The sequence below is a fragment of the Neophocaena asiaeorientalis genome, unplaced genomic scaffold (assembly GCF_003031525.2).
Source record: "Neophocaena asiaeorientalis asiaeorientalis breed wild unplaced genomic scaffold, Neophocaena_asiaeorientalis_V1.1 scaffold144, whole genome shotgun sequence".
Classification (NCBI taxonomy): domain Eukaryota; kingdom Metazoa; phylum Chordata; class Mammalia; order Artiodactyla; family Phocoenidae; genus Neophocaena; species Neophocaena asiaeorientalis.
In genome coordinates this window covers 260,886-280,956 of record NW_020175532.1, presented here as the reverse complement: position 1 = coordinate 280,956, position 20,071 = coordinate 260,886, and the positions used below count along the sequence as shown (strand labels likewise).

The 20,071-nt window shown below is 36.0% G+C and overlaps 1 pseudogene; it reads left to right on the top strand.

Moving 5' to 3' along the window:
- The window catches only part of LOC112415968 (peptidyl-prolyl cis-trans isomerase A pseudogene), a 99,872-nt pseudogene that overhangs the window by 6,831 nt on the left and 72,970 nt on the right, over positions 1 to 20,071 (top strand).

The window sequence follows — 20,071 nt, the reverse complement described above, 5'->3', positions numbered from 1 at the left end:
TTGGTAGCAGGGAATAGAGAGGAGAAATATGTTTCTTTGCTATTAAAATAGAGACTCTCATAAACAATGTGTTTCTATGGCCATAGTGCCTGTGCATGCACCAGTATATGTGTGTTAACCTCATCAGCGTTTAATCCTTAACTGTACTATAGGAGATTACTTAGTACAGGGTTTCTTTTTATAACCTCATAGAAGTGAGTTTTGAAGGAGGAATACTTTTTGTTGTGTTATTTACTGCATGCGGTGCAGCTCAGTAAATAAATTGTACACAGATATAGTTTATTGTATAAAAAGGAGAACTCTATCCAGAGCAAAGATGACTACACTGGCGTGCTCTGCACTAATCCCTCATGCTTTTTGTATTTGTGCCAAAGTACTTTTGGTAATATTAATTGAGAGGGAACCACGTGGTATTTTAAATAGAGTCATGGGAATTTGTCCCATTATACAGCTGAGTAACTGTACAAAACATCCATCAGTAGTGACCACAACATAGAATATTGCATTGTGGCATCAACCCAAGACATTACATTTACCTAATCATTGACTTCACATTTATCTCAATCTATTTCAAGACAAGAAATGAAATGTTTGCTGCAAAATTACATTTCCAGCAATTTCTGATAAAGGAAGGAGATGAACTTTGGAGCAGTTGTTTTCTAAATGGATTTTTAAGACATGTTATATTGGGTCTTGAGTTCATTGATTTGTATTGGACCAAAAGGCACAGGTTGAAAGGGGACAACTCTCCAGTAGAAGAGAGAGTTGGAAGGAGATTGCTTGTTCCCTGAATCAGAGGCATCAAGCCAAATTTAAAAACCTGCTCACAGAGCAAATTTCTTTTGATTCCTTAAAATAAAATTTCAGAACCCTATAAGCACAGTGACATCTTATATCTTTTGGGACATTTTAAAGAGAAAAATGCATTACTTCAGTAGATAGCTCAAAGAATTGGAAGTGGGATATAGGACCTTTTACCCCTGGGTTATATGATGAATGCCACCCAGGTTTAAAATGATCACAATTCTTTCCATTGTGTTGCACTGTGGTCATTTAAGGAGTAGTCATAAGATTTCATCAAGATAGAAACCCTTGGATTCCTGGATAGGAGGCTATCATAGATCATTTATTTTGATTTCTGAACCTGAAAAAAAACTATGCTAGTTGTTTGTGAGAATATATTGACTTATTGTAAAGCAGAATAAAAGGCAAAGCTCTCCCCAGCTTAGCATTTAAATTTTATTAATGAAGCACGCACACATAAAGCCTTTAATTGTTTTATCCCCAGCTAAAATAACTACAGATTCTCTTTCCATTCACTAAATCAAATCCATTTTTTAATTCCATTAAACTATTTGCTTCAGTATTATCCTGTGGAAATAAAATGCATTAATAAAAACAAAGTTTAATTCTTGTCTCTTAATACCATTAACTGTTTTTCTCATCCTTTTAGCAGATAAAATGTAAATAAGATGGCAAATAATAATATACAGATAGCATTTTCTCTTCCCTTTTCATAATTTTGGTAGTTATATTTCTCCACCATTAAGGACGATGAGTTTGCTGTTTTTTGGTTTTGGTTCAGTGCTTCCCTTTGGAATTCAATTTTAAAACATTTATCAACATAAAGCATCCGTACTAATGGGTTGCATGGAAATTCCAAGCTATTTTGAAGAGAACCTGAGAGGTTCTTGTGCAGTCAATAACCAGTCTTATCCCTGTCTTGCTTTCAAGCTATTGAATTCAGGGAATGGTTGTGTCCCAGGAATATCTCATCAAGGGATCTTGGTTTTAAGAGCATCTGATGGGACTAATCAGTGATTCTGTGGTCGCCTTCTATTCAAAGTATCAGGTCATGCACTACTCTGGCACAGAGAGTTGCTTATTTTTCTAGAGAAAGAATGTTAGAAAAGAAGTGGTTAAAAAAAAAGAAAAAGAAAGAAAGAAAAACAGAAACAAAACAAAAACCTTGCAATGTTCTCCTTTTGAATAAATCCAGGGTTATTCATTTGATTTTGAATTCAAGATGCCATGGTTCAAAAAGTGTTTATTTTTAAATTTTTTTTTCCATTTCTCTCTCCAAATTATAGATAAAATAGCTGGCTTTAAAATGGAAAATAAATTGTTATTGGCCATTTCAGACTTGTAAATAATCTACTCAAAGGCTTACAAATGGATGGAATGCAAATTCCTATTTCAAAGAGAACCTGAGAGGTGTTATTTTAATGATTTATGAAGGAAACTGGTGTGATGATATATTCAAAATGCATCTGAGCCTCTCATTTCTTCAGTCTCCAATATTCAGACGTTCTTTCCGTCCTTATCTTTCTTATTCTCTTTCTTCCCTCTATCCCTCTCTCTCATTCTCTCTTTAATGCTCTGAAAGGAAATCAGCATGTTTTTGACTTTTCCATTATTGCTTCAGTTTTGGGAGAAGACTAGATGATAGATATCCAACTGATTGTAAAAATAGAGTTTAAATCTGTGGAGTTACAAGCAGGTTGATATCAATAAATTATATTCCTGAAGAGCGTAAGCACATAGCAAACTAGAGTACTGAACAACTTTTAGGTGATGGTATTGAATTTCATATTTCATGGTAGAGTCATGAGTTTGAAGCTGGTAAAATTTATAAAGATCATACTCTAATTGAATGTGATGATTTCAATGCATAATTCATCATTTCATATCAAATCTGCATCCCAGAAGACAGTCTATATCTATGAAAAAACATTATTAATGGGTAAATATGAGATTAGATGATCAGAGACTACATTGTACCACACGAAGCTATCATAAGTGATAACTAATAATATACTATATGCACTATACTTTCTTCTTCTTTGGTTTTGACTGAGATTATGTAGGATGTGTAAAGATATTAATGTCATCTACAAATAAACGTATGGAAATACTTTTTTTAGCATGTTCCATATGTGGAGTTACTTTTGCAGTGATTTTTGTTTTGATATTTTGGTTTCATTTAAATGAGTTTAGCTCTTATCTGTTGGCACTCCACCTTAAACTATCCATGATATTGACTCAGATCCACATTTTACATTGTGTTAAACAAGTCAATGACAATCTACACCTCCCGACCTCTGCCTCAAGATTAGGGTAATTCTCTTTGTGGCTTACATCATCATAATCCTCTCTGGCTCAGAGCTTCTTCTTCAACAGATTAATTTCATGGATCAACTCAGTATCCTATCCATGCTTCCCATTCCACACACACTTGGATGTAAACTGTCTACTCGTGAAACTACACACACAGTCTCATGAGATATTTGTGTGTGCTGCATAGTTTACTTATCAATTTAGGAAATGATAAAAAATCCCCCACATTGTCTATTTCTGATTAAATAATAGCATTTGTTACAAAAGTAGGTTTTTTTCCTCCCCAAGTTTTCACTGGTAATTATTCATTTGCCATGCTGCTCAGATAATGTCTGTCCTCATGACACCTTTTTGATTGTTTTTCCTTCCTTTACTCTTCTCACTTTTCATGGTGGAGAAATCATTAGGGAAGCAAACAAAAGATTCTATGTATTCCTCATGCAAAGGAATTGAGTACTCCCTCATTTTCCCCTTTCCATGTAGACTGTGACAATGACCCTTTTCTCCATCAAAGATGTTTCTAAGCAAGGACAGTTAACCCTCAGGACAACTTCTTATTCTGTTTTTTCAATACTGTAAGTATTTATATAGATAAAATGTGAGACAATGGAATCTGTTACCCATATACAATCCAGTTTGTCAAGATCATATTTTCTTCCAAGAATATAAGAACCTGGTAATCACACTCAGCAATTTGTCACTGGTTGGTCTCTCACCAAATAACATGTAGTTAATTATTATCCTGAAATCAGTTTTCTTCCAACCCCAAGTATATTGGAACACCACCAATGGAATTTTTGCTAAATTCACACGTTAGGATGCTGATGACTTCAGTGGTACACGTTTTAAAAATTTGACTCTTATTATGTGCCTACCAAAATATGAGACACTGAGATTATAGCAGTGTAGACAAAAATCAAAGAACATCTCTTATAGAGCTCACTAACAGGAAAGTTAGATCTTTCTCAAAGCTGTATCCTTCTGGTGATTTAGCTTCCAGTGTCCTAAAAATTGATGATTTCAGGGCCAGGGATCTTCAGTTTGAAATCTTGATATAGCTTTTGAATATTTCCCAGCACCAGTTGAATATAAATAAATAATAATACTGCTAAATACACCACTGGTATCAGTACATTACCTGTATGATGAGATTCCCCAAAAGATCACCAAAAAAATATATTGAAGTATAACTAAGTTTATTACACTTTCTGCAGTAAGACAGAACATTTTGAAATAGCTTTAGTAGTGTCTCAGAAGAGGGTATTCAGGAGAGGGTATGTATAGGATTTTTAAAGCCTGGGCTAGGTGATTACATGATGACTCTTCTAAATTGAGAAATTGGTTGGTGTTGATAGAGTTTGTGAGATAATTGCTTTGGATTGGAGAGCAAGTGTCTTTGAGCAAGACTTGAAAAGTCACATTTTATAAGTAAGTTATTTTAGTTGCATCATAGTTTTCCAGGAGTATGTATTTCATGGAGCAGATAACTAAGTTATTTTTGTTTATTTTCAATATTATTTAGCCTAGGAAAAGTAGTGTATGCCCAATATCAGCCATGTATAATACAGGACTCAAATTATGTTGTTTCAGGTTTTGGCTCACTTAGGAAACTAACATATTAGAAAGGTGTTAGAACATTTTTAGTGAGGCATATTCGTGAAACTTTTAATTATGATAGATTTTGCCTTTGAGACTTTATTTTGCTAAATACTTTAGTGATATAGGACCTAAGGTCAACATCATTTACTTCAATTGGGAAAAAATATATATATACACACACACATACATATATAATATTGCATAATACATAATATATAAATATGTATAACATATTTATATATTAAACATATATGATTTTCCTTTCTTGTTTTATTTCTTTGCGGGGGGTGGGAATCTTTCCACAGTATTGTACCAAAGATCCTGCAGCCCTACTACTATCAAATTCTTTTCTTTATAATTAATCCTGCATGTTTCATCTATGGCGAGTCATTTCGGAAAAATAAACTCAACATTATTGAATACATTTTTACCTACGTTTTTCCCTCTTCATGAAGTGCCCTTCTTTCTCTGTGTGCCTAGTTTTTTGTTATCCTTCAAGACTCATTACAAGCATTTCATTCTTAGGGAAAATTCTAATGACTTAAGGCAGAATGAATTTTCCCTAATCAAATAATGCATTATAAATAGTTTTGGAAAATTCATAGTTTCCTAAGGGAAAAAAAAAAACCTTAACTAAATGATTAATAAACATGAGATACATTTGTTGGTAATACAAATAATGGCAAAAAAAATGTTTTTAAAAATTGATTTGTCACAGATAAAGCAAAGAAGGGATGAGATGGTCTCATAGAAACCAAAGGTAGAAAGCTGCACTGGGATAAATGAAACTAAAAGAAAACCTGTTTCAAAGTGTCAAAAACTGCAGGATAGAAAAGTACAATGACAGTGAATTGAACATAAAGTTTAGAAGTTTGAGGTAATAACAAGTTTGTCAAAGTAGCTTAAATGTAAGGGTGGAGATAAAAACAGGATTTAAGGGGGCCGAGGTGTAATTGAGAAGAGAGGAATAATTATAGACCATACTCAAAAGGTTGGGTGTGATAGTGGAGAGAAATTATGTAGAAGGACCCATAGTTAGGGCTGGGACCTCTTTTGCTTTGCAGGATGGGAAAACAACAGATGGAATATTTATAACTTGGGAGGGAAAGAAAGAAGGTAAAATAGTTGTATCAAAATCCAAGAAGATGTAAAATGAGGTAGTAATGAGGTAAAACATGAGTAGTAGTATTATTCTTGAACTGGAAAAGTGGCATAGGTTACAGAGATGGGGAGAAAGAGGGAAAGAATGGCTGTAGATGTAAATAAGTGCCTGAATCAAGATTAATATATACGTGAAGATGGATCTAAGGCAATCAGAGAAAGAAGTGTGTGCTGGCTGAGTAGGAGACTTAAGGGAAGGAGGTCTGGAATAGCAATTGCAATAATAAAAGCTGCTCATCAAGGATAATTAAAAAGATTGGTAAATTGCTTTGAGAGGTCAACTAAGTTTAGAAACTGAGAATTTATAATGGCAACAGAGTACAAATTTATAATGGCAACAAAGTAAAAATTTCTGTAATTTTTATCAGGAGCTCTTAGAATATGAATTGATTTCAGTTAGAGAAAACCATATTTCAGGATGGAGATCTCTTTGAGGACATTTTTTCATGTGAGACAGAAAATCAAGTGGGAAGAGAGTTAGGATGTTAGTGAAATATACTCAGCCAAAGGGGCTAAATTTGGGTACGTGAGTCAGCTCTCCCGGTGGCAACAAACAGCCCCCAAATCTTAGTGGATAGTGGCAGCAAGCTTTTAAGATTTGCTGACAGATCTGCGGATCAGCCTTGGTTAGGCTCTGTTCTACTCTTTGTCTTCTTAAAGGAATCTTCTCTAACATGGCACTTGTCATGGCCAGTGACATCTCATTGGCCAAAGCAAGCCATTTCACATGGTCAAGCCTGACCATGGGATAGGTTAATACACACGTCCTACAGGGAGGCCTGGAAAATGTAAGATATATAAAACTGTTCAGGGAAGGGAGTGGATAATTGGGGAGAATAATAAAATATATCACGTTGAACAGGAGGGATGTGAGGCTTAGTGGTAATTTATGGGTTGAAATAAAATGAAGTGGAAGAGGACTGAAGATTAAAACGGTAATGAGTTTAAAGAGAAGAAAGGACTGAGGCAGCTCAGAGATTTATATTGGATGGTAGATAAAGTTTCTGATGTAGACAACATTCTAGACCTTTCCACTGATGCTAAGTGGTCTACCTCAGAAACATTAGCTACCATCCAATGAAAGGTCTAGAGTGAGGTCTTGATAAAACGTTGCTGAGGTAGTAAAATGGCGGTGGATTTTATTAGGGGTAATTGTGTGACTAGAATTTAGGGTTGTCACCATATGAATGTTGAAAATATCTGATTTAATAACGATCAATAGGGGAAAATAAATCAGTGAAATTCCTGAACCTTCAGGAGAATGGAGGAATAGCCTGGAGGGGTAAATACACATCTACATGTAGAGCGGGTGTTGAAGACTTCCAGTTTTCATTTTCTGCAAGTAAGAAGCTTGAAAGTCTCCACTCTGTCTTAACAACAAATAAAAAGCTAAACAGATTGAAAAATTAACAACTTTTCTTGGATCCTTAAGAGAGGGGAGGACACAGGGCAAACTACTGCCCTGAGAATGGAAAGACAGACCTGCAAATATAGCAGGTCTCACCTTACCAGAAAGCAGAGACTCATGAGCAGAAACTGCTGTGGGAACCAGTGCCAGGAACCAGTACCTAGGTGAGAACACCAGAACTGTAATTGATGAATTGCTGAAAGCTAGGTGTGGACAAATCTGAGAGCTAAAAAATTCATGAGCTAGTGGCATAGTCTTTATTTAAACGATTCTCCTTTCTTGAATTGTCTGTATCTCATTATATTTAAGGATGGCAAAATATTTAAGAATTTTATACAGTAAGCTCAATAAATACTTGCTATCAAACAATAAAAAAACAAAATCACAAGGACCCACTGATCAGCATCCCCCCAGTCTTGTGAGGTTTACCACTAGGAGCTCAACGAGATTCCCACAATAAATATCAGAGAAAAATCCCCTCAAACCGCCTGCTGGATGAGGCGAAAAGGAACCATTTTGAAATAAGCCAGAGCACTCAGCTCTTCTCAAAAAGGCTTGCCCTCACGGGAAGCTTGTTAACCAGAGTCTAAATGGCTGGGATATGATCTGAGACTGACTTACCTGGGGAATGAAGGTACCGAACTCGAAGCCATTCTAGCCATCGTCTCTCACCTAAGGGGAGAGAAAAAAAAAAATTAAACATTTGTGAAGTTCAAAGTCCAGAGGCATAGTCTCAGTAAGAGAATGAGACCTAAACATAGGACTATAGGACCCTTCCTCTCTCCCCACACATCACCACCACGTTACTAAAGAGCTATTTATAACAGTTCCTTTTACCCATTACATCATGTCTGGCTATCAAGTAAAACTTTACAAAATGTACCGAGAGGCAAAAAAACACAAATGTGAAGAGACAGAGCAAGCATCAGAACCAGATGTAGCAGGGATGTTGGAATTATTAGACTAGGAATTTAAAACAACTCTGATTAACATGATAAGGGCTCTAATGGATAAAGTAGCATACAAGAGCAAATGAGTAGTATAAGCAGAAAGATGGGAAATCCTAAAGAACAAAAAGAAATGCTAGAAGAAATCCTAGTATTTTAGGATATATAAGGGTCAAAAAAGCAGAATAATAATTTGGGAAATTGTTATACACACACACATATATGTGTGTATATATATATGTACACACACACACACACACACATATATATATATATCATGGATAGAAAACAACTCAAATGTTAAAGAGGTAGCAAAACCTATTAATTTAGTTTGTTATTTATATTAAATTTGGATCAAGTATAGATTTATTTCCCCTTTACTTTCTGGTTGGCCTAAAATATATGTAAATGGGCATGCTGGAAGGAAGTAGTCATAAAAGTGGGTCTGAGAGAGGACATGCGCTATTTCAGATAGGATGCACAAGGATAACACAAGGGAGTTTAATACAAATGATCACTATAGAGCCAGTCTAAGCCAAGTCTCTCCACTGGAAGAAAACCTGCCTCAGAGAGATATTATTGTTTGAAGTTATTCATAGCAACTTTGAATGTACTCAGGAAATCAAGGCAAGTTTTAGAGTTTTTCTCAATATTTTTACTAACATTCTAAGGTTATTTTATATCAAAATGAGTTTCAGCTCTCAGTGTTCTTTTATAAGTTAAGCAAACACTGTAATGTGTATCTTGGAAAACTTCAAAAATCCTTGTCCAAGCTTACGGCTGTCTAGGCAGACTGTGAGCTTTTAACATTGCAAATTACGTAACTTATTTTTTTTTAGAAAAAAGATCTTAATAGTATTACAATTCATGGGTGCTGGCTTGGTTCCATTAAGTTTTTACAAAACTTCTTCAAATACTTACTAGTCACATACTCATTAAAAAATCAGTTCCAAACAAGCATCCAAACATAAAAGACACAATAGATATCTGTTGCTGCTTAACAAATCACACCAAAAATTAATGGCTTAAAAAACTTTTTATTATATCATAGTTTCTGTGGCTCAGGCATCCAGGCATGTCTTACATGAGTTCTTTGCTGTAGTCTCTCACAAAGTTGCAACCAAGGCCAGTCTATGGTTTTATCTGATGACTCAATTAGAAAAGGGTCTAATTTCAAGCTCCCTCAGTAGTTCTTGGCAGCATTCAGTTCCTAAGGGTTGTTGGACTGAGGACCTCAGTTCCTCAATGGCTATTGGTCAAAGGCCCTTGCAGTTCATTGCCATGTGGGCATTTCCTGCATGGTAGTTTGCTTCATCAACCCTGTAAAGCAAGCAGATAACGGGAAAGTCTGCTAGCAATACAGAAGTAACAATCTTTTATAATACAATCACAGAAATGAGATCCTTCTCCTTTGTCATAGTCTATCGGTGAAAAACAAGTCATGTTTCACCAACACTGAGCACATGAGTGTTGGTAAGGACATAAGTACTGGGAGGTAGAAATCATTAGGGACCATTTCAGATGTCTGCTTATCACATACCTTTCCTTAATTTTATTTATTTTTTACTTTCTATTTTTAATTTTTTCCAGCTTTATTGAGATATAATTGACATATAACATTGTGCAAGTTCAAAGTATATAATGTTATGACTTGATATGTGTGTATATTGTGAAACGTTTACCACAATAAAGTTGGTTAATACATCCATTGCCTTACACAGTTACAGTATTTTTTCTTGTGGTGAGAACACTTTAAGATGTACTCTCTTAGCAACTTGCAAACATGCAATATGGTATTGTTAACTAAGTCATCATGCTGTACATCATATCCACATAACTTATCATCTAATAACTGGAAGTTTGTACCCTTTGACCGCTTTCACCCATTTATCACCCAACCCCCCCCAACACACACACACACACACACACCCCTGGCATTTACCAGTCTGCTCTGTTTCTGTAAATTTAGGATTTTTTTTTTTAAGATTCCACATATAAATGAAATCATACAGTATTTGTCTTTCTCTGACTTATTTCACTTAGTGTAATGCCCTCAAGGCAATCCATGTTATGGAAAATGGCAGGACTTACTTCTTTTTGTGGTTGAATAATATTCCATTGTATATATACCACATTTTCTTTATCCATTCATCTGTCTGGCACTTTGGTTGTTTCCATGTCTTGGCTATTGTGAATAATGCTGCAATGAACACGGGAGTATGGATATCTTTTTGAGATAATGGTTTTGTTTCCTTTGCATGTATACCCAAAAGTGGAATTGCTAGCTCATATGGTAGTTCTATGTTTAATTTTTTGAGGAATCTCCATACTGTTTTCCATAATGGCTGCACCAATTTACATTCACACCAACAATGAACAAGGGTTTCCTTTTCTCTACATCCTCACTAGCACTGGTTATCTCTTGACTTTTTGGTAATAGCTATTGTGACATGTGTGGAGTGATATCTCATTGTGGTTTTGATTTGCATTTCCCTGATGATTAATGATGTTGAGCATCTTTTTGTGTACCTGTTGGCCATCTGTACGTCTTTGGAAAAAAAGTTTGTTCAGATCTTTCACCCATTTTTAAATTGGATTGTTTTTGTTTATTTGTTTTATTTTGGTATTGAGTGGTATGAGTTTCTTATGTATTTTGGAGATTAACACCTTATCAGCCATGTGATTTGCAAATATTTTTTCCCATTTCATAGGTTACATTTTTACTTTATTGCTCATTTATTTTGATGCGTTTTTTTAGTTCAAAAGTTTTTTAGGGCTTCCCTGGTGGCACGGTGGTTGAGGGTCCGCCTGCTGATGCAGGGAACACGGGTTCGTGTCCCTGTCTGGGAGGATCCCACATGCCACGGAGCGGCTGGGCCTGTGAGCCATGGCCGCTGAGCCTGTGCATCCAGAGCCTGTGCTCCGCAGTGGGAGAGGCCACAACAGTGAGAGGCCCACGTACGGCAAAAAAAAGTTTTTTAGTTTGATGTAGCCCTACTTGTTTATTTTTGCTCTTGTTGTTTGTTCTTCTGGTGCCATAACCATAAAATCATTGCCAAGACCAATGTCAAAGAGGTTGTCCCCTCTGTTTTCTTCTGGGAGTTATGTGATTTCAGGTCTTACATTTCAGTCTTTAATCCATTTCATATTTAGTTTTGTGAGTGGTCTAAGATAGGGGTCTAGTTTCATTCTCTTGTGTGTGAATATCCATTTTTCCCAATACCATTTATTGAAAAGACTATCCTTTTCCCACTGGGTATTCTTGACACCTTTGCCGAAAATCAGTTGACTGTACATGCATGGGTTTATTTCTGGGCTCTATATTTCTTTCATTGATTAATATGTATGTTTTTATGCTGGTACTAAACTGTTTTGAATACTGTAGCTTGTAATATATTTTGAAATCAGGAAGTGTGATGCCTATAGGCTTAGTGTAATGCATATAGGTTTATCACCATGATTTTTGTTCAACATATGATGTTATCTAACATTGGCTATGAATAGATCCAGTTTATTAGTACATTTAAAGCAGTCTGTCTTTGGGTTATATATCCTGTGTTCCAGAAAAGAATATGTTTCAATAATGATCACTTAGTGTTGAATTGCTTCTTGAACAACTTGGCCTATCACACTAGGCAATCACTGTGAACAGTTTTTCAAAGTTCAGTTTTATTTTATTTTATTTATTTGAAGAATAGTTGATGTACAATGTTCTTTTAGTTTCTGGTGTACAGCAAAGTGATTCAGTTTTATACATATATAGATATCTATCTATCTATACACACACACACATATATATATACATATATATGTATTCTTTTTCATATTCTTTTCCATTATGGTTTATTACAGGGTATCAAATATAGTTCCCTGTGCTATACAAAAGGACCTTGTTTCTTACCATTCTATATGTAATAATTTGTATCTGTTAGCCCCAAACTCCCAATCCAACCCTTCCCCACCCCCCTCCCCTTTGGCAACCAGGAGTCTGTTCTCTATGTCTGTGGGTCTGTTTCTGTTTCATAGATTTTTCATTTTGGCATATTTTAGATTCCACATATAAGTGATATCATTCGGTGTTTGTCTTTTTCTTTCTGACTTATTTCGCTTAGCATGGTAATCTCTAGGTCCAACCATGTAGCTGCAAATGGCATTATTTCATTCATTCCATTGTATATATATACCACATCTTCTTAATCCATTCATCTATTGATAGATATTTAGGTTGTTTCCATGTCTTGGCTATTGTAAATAGTGCTGCAATGAACATTGGGGTGCATGTGTCTTTCAAATTATAGTTTTCTCTGGATATTTGCCCAGGAATGGGATTGCTGGATCATATGGCAACTCTATTTTTAGTTTTTTTTTTGAGGAACCTCCATACTGTTCTCCATAGTGGCTGCACAAACTTACATTTTTGCCAACAGTGTATGAGGTTTCCATTTTCTCCACACCCTCTCCAGCATTGGTTATTTGCAGACTTTTTAATCATGGCCATTCTGACTGGTGTGAGGTGGTACCTCATTGTAGTTTTGATTTGCATTTCTCTAATAAATAGCGATGTTGACCATCTTTTCATATGTCTGTTGACCTGTTGGCCATCGGTATATCTTCTTTGCAGAAATGTCTATTTACGTCTTCTGTCCATTTGTCAATTGTGTTGTTTGTTTCTTTGTTATTGAGTTGTGTGAGCTATTTGTATATTTTGGAAATTAAGCCCTTGTTGGTTGCATTGTTTGCAAATATTTTCTCCCAGTTTGTAGGTTGTCTTTTCATTTCGTGTATGGTTTCCTCTGCTATGCAAAAGCTTATAAGTTTGATTAGGTCCCATGTGTTTATTTTTCCTTTTATTTATATTGCCTTGGGAGACTGACCTAAGAAAATATTGGTACAATTTATGTTAGAGAATGTTTTGCCTACGTTCTCTTCAAGGAGTTTTATGGTGTCCTGTCTTATATTTGAGTCTTTAAGCCATTTTGAGTTTATTTTTGTGTATGGTGTGAGAGTGTGTTTTAACTTCACTGATTTACATGAGGCGTGCAACTTTTCCAACACCAGTTGCTGAAGAGACTGTCTTTTCCCCATTGTATATTTTTGCCTCTTTTGTCAAAGATTAATTGATCATAGGTGTGTGGGTTTATTTCTAGGCTCTCTATTCTGTTGAAAGTTCAATTTTAAAATGTGACATGAGGGGCTTCCCTGGTGGTGCAGTGGTTGAGAGTCTGCCTGCCGATGCAGGGGACACGGGTTTGTGTTCCGGTCTGGGAAGATCCCACATGCCGCGGAGCGGCTAGGCCCATGAGCCATGGCTGCCGAGCCTGTGCATCTCGATCCTGTGCTCCACAGCGGGAGAGGCCACAACAGTGAGAGGCCCGCATACTGCAAAAAATAAATAAATAAAATGTGACATGATTTGACAACAGGTTACACAAAAATGCACAAACAAGCAACTATCATCCAAGAATTTGATCTCTGTTAATTTATTCTGAATAGTCTATTAAATGCTGACATTCCAACTGTAATGGACTCCCCTCTTTTTCCAGATACTCCTGAAAATTTCATTGATGTAACTTCTAAAACAATTTCTACTATAACTATTACAAACAATAACAAATACAAGCATTTGCTAGGATCTTACCAAGAACCAGGAACGTTATATACATTATCCTGCTTAATTCATTACGCTAATCTACAATACAACAAATTGTGTAGTGTGAGGATATTAACTGAGAAAAATTAGCTACGGGTCAAGATTGGAACAGATGACTTTGAGAAAACTTTTGTATACTGGAAAAGTCTCTTTTCTAATTCAAAATCCTTTAGATATGGCATTAAAGGTAAATGCAGAGAATAATTACAATGAAGTACCTTTGTAAAGCCACCATACGTATCAATAGCTCAAAGCACTTTTTATTGCATTACCTGATTAATCTTTGTGGTATCCTACTGAGTGAGGGTGAAAGGAATTTTATTTCTCTTTTATGGATATTTTATAAAATGAAACAAGAACTTTAACTTCCAGGTGCTTTCTCCATAGCGTATCTATGACTGCTTGAACTAAAAAGTGTTAGGCAAACTTAGATCTCCTATACAAAATACTTCATTAACTTATTAAATCATACTTTCAGCTAATAGTTTTGAGTGCAGATGTACATTATATGACTATTAAAATGAAGGATCTGAAAGAAACCTACAATCTAACAGACAAAGGTCTTAAATATTTGGCTAAGTGGGCTTAAATTGGGGCTGATATAATAAAAGCTGCAACCTAGCATTTTATTTTATTTTATTTTATTTTTTATTTTTTTATAGATCTTTACTGGAGTATAATTGCTTCACAATACTGTGTTAGTTTCTGTTGTACAACAAAGTGAATCAGCCATATGCATACATATATCCCCATATCCCCTCCCTCTTGAGCTTCCCTCCCACCCTCCTTATCCCACCCCTCTAGGTCATCACAGAGCACAGAGCTGACCTCCCTGTGCTATGCTGCTGCTTCCCACTAGCTAACTATTTTACATTTGGTAGTGTATATATGTTGTTGCTACTCTCACTTCACCCCAGCTTCCCCCTCCCCCGCCATGTCCTTAGGTCCATTTTCTACGTCTACGTCTTATTCCTGCCCTGCCACTGGGTTCCTCAGTACCTCTGCCACTAGGTTCCTCAGTACCCTTTTTTTTTTTTTTTTAGATTCTATATATATGCATTAGCATATGGTATTTGTTTTTCTGTTTCTGACTTACTTCACTCTATAGGACAGACTCTAAGTCCCTCCACCTCACTACAAATAACTCAATTTCATTTCTCTTTATGGCAGAATAATATTCCATTGTATATATGTACCACATCTTCTTTATCCATTCATCTGTCTGTTGACATTTAGGTTGCTTCCATGTCCTGGGCTATTGTACATAGTGCTGCAGTGAACATGTGGTACATGTCTCTTTTTGAATTATGGTTTTCTCAGGGTATATGCCCAGTAGTGGGATTGCTGGGTCATATGGTAGTTCTATTTTTAGTTTTGTAAGGAACCTTCATACTGTTCTCCATAATGGTTGTATCAGTTTACATTCCCACCAACAGTGCAAGAGGGTTCTCTTTTCACCACACCCTTTCCAGCATTTATTGTTCCTAGATTTTTTGATAATGGCCATTCTGACTGGCATGAGGTGATACCTCACTGTAGTTTTAATTTGCATTTCTCTAATAATTAGTGATGTTGAGCATCTTTTCATGTGCTTCTTGGCCACCTGTATGTCTTCTTTGGTGAAATGTCTATTTAGGTCTTCTGCCCACTTATTAATTGGGTTGTTTGCTTTTTTGATATTGAGCTCCATGAGCTGTTTGTATATTTCGGAGACTAATTCTCTGTCTGTTATTTCATTTGCAAATATTTTTTGCCATTCTGAGGATTGTTTTTTCATCTTGTTTATGGTTTCCTTTGCTGTACAAAAGCTTTTAAGTTTAATTAGGTCCCATTTGTTTATTTTTGTTTTTATTTTCATTACTCTAGGAGATGAGTCAAAAAAGATTTTGCTGTGGTTTATGTCAAGCAATATTTTTTCTATATTTTCCTCTAAGCTTTTTATAGTGTCTGGTCTCACATTTAGGTCTTTAATCCATTTGGAGTTTATTTTTGTGTATGGTGTTAGGTAGTTGTTCTAATTTCATTCTTTTACATGTAGCTGTCTGGTTTTCCCAGCACCACTTATTGAAAAGGCTGTCTTTTCTCCATTGTATGTTTTTGCCTCTTTTGTTGTAAGTTAGGTGACCATATGTTTGTGGGTCTATCTTCGAGCTTTCTATCCTTTACCATTGATCTATATTTCTGTCTTTGTGCCAGTACCATACTGTCTTGATTACTGTAGCTTTGTAGTATAGTTTGAAGTCAGGGAGCCTGATTCCTCCAGCTCCGTTTTAATTTCTCAAGATCGCTTTGACTATTTGGGGTCTTTTCTGTTTCCATACAAACTGTAAAATTTTTTGTTCTAGTTCTGTGAAGAATGCCATTGGTAATTTGATAGGGCTTGCATTGAATCTGTAGATTGCTTTGGGTAGTATAGTCATTTTCACATTATTGATTCTTCCAATCTAAGAACATGGTATATTTCTCCATCTGTTTATGTTTGATTTTTTTCGTCAGTGTTTTATAGTTTTCTGAGTACAAGTCTTTTGCCTCTTTAGGTAGGTTTATTCCTAGGTATTTTATTCGTTTTTTTGAGATGGTAAATGTGATTGTTTCCTTAATTTCTCTTTCTGATTTTTCATTGTTAGTGTATAGCAATGCCAGAGATTTCTGTGCGTTAATTTTGTATCCTGCAACCTTACCAAATTCATTGATTAGTTCTAGTAGTTTTCTGGTGACATCTTTAGGGTTTTCTATGTATAGTATCATGTCATCTGCAAAGAGTGACAGTCTTACTTCTTCTTTTCCAATTTGTATTCCTTTTATTTCTTTTTCTACTCCAATTGCCATGGCTAGGACTTCCAAAACTATGTTGAATAAGAATGGTGAGAGTGGGCATCCTTGTCTTGTTCCTAATCTTAGTGGAAATGCTCTCAGTTTTTCACCATTGAGTATGATGTTTCCTGTGGGTTTGCTATATATCACCTTTATTATGTTGAGGTAAGTTCCCTCTGTGCTCACTTTCTTTTATTTTTTTAAATTAATTAATTTGTTTTATTTATTTATTTTCGGCTGTGTTGGGTCTTCCCCGCTGCACGCGTGCTCTCTCTAGTTGCAGTGAGTGGGGGCTACTCTTTGTTGTGGTGCGCGGGCCTCTCACTGCACTGGCCTCTCCCGTTGTGGAGCATGAGCTCTAGGCACGTGGGCTTCCGTAGTTGTGTCTCATGGGCTCTAGAGCGCAGGCCCAGCAGTTGTGGCGCACGGGCTCCATTGCTCTGTGTCACGTGGAAACCTCCTGACTAGGGTTTGAACCCCTGTCCCCTGCATTGGCAGGTGGACTCCCAACCACCACGCCACCAGAGAAGCCCTATGCCCACTTTCTGGAGAGTTTTTATCATAAATGGGTGTTGAATTTTGTCAAAAGCTTTTTCTGCTTCTACTGAGATGATCATATGGTTTTTATTCTTCAGTTTGTTAATATGGTATATCACATTCATTGATTTACATATATTGAAGAATCCTTGCATCCCTGGGATAAATCCCACTTGATCATCGTGTATGATCCTTTTAATATGTTGTTGGATTTTGTTCGTTAGTATTTTGTTTAGGGTTTTTGTATCTATGTTCATCAGTGATATTGGTCTATAATTTTCTTTCTTTGTGACATCTCTGTCTGGTTTTTGTATCAGGGTGATGGTGGCTTTGTAGAATGAATCTGGGAGTGTTCCTCCCTCTACAAATTTTTGGAAGAGTTTGAGAAGGATGGGTGTTAGCTCTTTTCTGAATGTTTGGTAGAATTCGCCTGTGAAGCCATCTGGTCCCGGACTTCGGTTTGTTGGAAGATTTTTAATTACAGTTTCAATTTCATTACTTGTGGTAGGTCGGTTTATATTTTCTAATTCTTCCTGGTTCAGTGTTGGAAAATTGTACCTTTCCAAGAATTTGTCCATTTCTTCCAGGTTGTCCATTTTATTGGCATATTGTTGTTTGTAGTAGTCTCTCATGATCCTTTGTATTTCTGCAGCGTCAGTTGTGATTTCTCCTTTTTCATTTCTAATTTTATTGATTTGTGTCCTCTCCATTTTTTTCTTGATGTGTCTGGCTAAGGGTTTATCAATTTTGTTTATCTTCTCAAAGAGCCAGTTTTAGTTTCATTGATCTTTGCTATTGTTTTCTTCGTTTCTATAGCATTTATTTTTGCTCTGATCTTTATGACTTCTTTCCTTCTACTGACTTCGGGTTTTCTTTTTTCTTCTTTCTCTAGTTGCTTTAGGTGTAGGGTTAGATTGTTTATTTGAGATTTTTCTTCTTTCTTGAGGTGACTTGCATTGCTATATGTGGCCTCTCCAATTGTGGAGCACAGGCTCTAGATGCGCAGGCTCAGCGGCCATGGCTCACGGGCCTAGCCGCTCCGTGGCATGTGGGAGCTTCCTGGACCGGGGCATGAACCCATGTCCCCTGCGTCGGCAGGTGGACTCTCAACCACTGTGCCACCAGGGAAACCCTCTAGGTACTTTTTGATTTCTTCTTTGATATCTTCAGTGATCTCTTGGTTATTTAATAGCACTCTGTTTAGCCTCCATGTATTTGTGTTTTTTTAACGTTTTCTTTCCTGTAATTGATTTCCAGTCTCATAGCATTGTGGTCAGAAAAGATGTTTGATATTATTTCAATTTTCTTAAATTTTCCATTGCTTGATTTGTGACCCAAGATGTGATCTATCCTGGAGAATGTTCCATGTGCACTTGTGAAGAAAGTGTATTCTCACTTTTGGGTGGAATGTTCTATAAATATCAATTAAATCTATCTGGTCTATTGTGTCATTTAAAACTTTTGTTTCCTTATTTATTTTCTGTTTGGATGATCGGTCCATTGGTGTAATTGGGGTGTTAAAGTCTCCTACTATTATTGTGTTACTGTCGATTTCTCACTTCATGGTTGTTAGCATTTGCCTTATGTATTGAGGTGCTCCTATGTTAGGTGCATAAACAATTATAATTGTTATATCTTCTTCTTGGACTGATCCCTTGATCATTACATAGTGTCCTTTTTAAATGTTCATTTTTATGAAGTAACTAGGGAAGGAATCTCTGAAGAGCTTTGTGAAAAAGCACTCCCTGGAACTTTGTCTTAACAACCTCTATCCAAGATTTTTTATCTAGACAAGGCTTAAGGAGATTTGGTCTGTCGTCTTAATTCAAGATATATCTAGCAAGCCCCTATAGTGGCCAAGCTGCTGAATATAGAAATAAGTGAGAATGTCTGTTCCTAGAAAATATTCAGTCCCATAGGGAGGATGAAACAAGTACTTAAACATCTGTAGTATGTGGCACATAATAAACATCATTAGAGAGGTGAAACAAGGTGCTATTGAGGTATAAAGGAGAAAGAAAAGTCATGTACTGGCTGCAAATCAAGAGAGATTTCAGAAAGATAGCTCTTCCTGTATGACAGGTACACCGGTGAATGAAGCCCTTTGTCTGTGTTATACCCACGGTGATTTGAATAAACAGGTTTCAGCATGCTCATATGAGATGGATGTGAGAGGGCATTCCCCCAAAGGAAAACATTTTTTTTTAAAGGCAAGAATAAACATTTACTTTGCAACAATTACTAGTCATGTAATTTACCTTGAGAGCAAATACATGGAAAAAATCTATCACCATCAGGAAAAGATGATTTTGAAGGACTTTTAATACCAGATTTACTTCTCCTGCATTATATATGTATATATGTATATGTGGTTCATCACAAAGCAATTTATAACTAATATGTTAAATAATATTATTTTTTATAATGATCCCTTCATAGTATGTAATTGCTCTATTTTATATTGCATTTTCAGTCTTTGTTATCCTAATGATCTGCTAACACCTCACCTTTACTATCAAGGCACTATTTCTTCTGCTTTCAGTTGCACTGTTTACTCTGGAGGCTTCATGCATAACTTTCACTATGCGCTTCTCTTCAGTGCCGTCCTGGCTAGTATTTACTTTTCCCTGGGTACCCCATCTTCTTCCTTTTGATTTACTCTTTCAGTTTGCTTGTGTACATCTGCAAGTAACTTCCCAGTTAAAGATGGATAGCAGATAAGATTTCTTATGTTTAATCCTGAACTCATACTTTAAAATTTTATTTTAGTGGACATATAACTCACAGAGAAAATGACTTCTGTTTAAAGCTTTGGAGTCGTTTTCCATTTTCTATTGT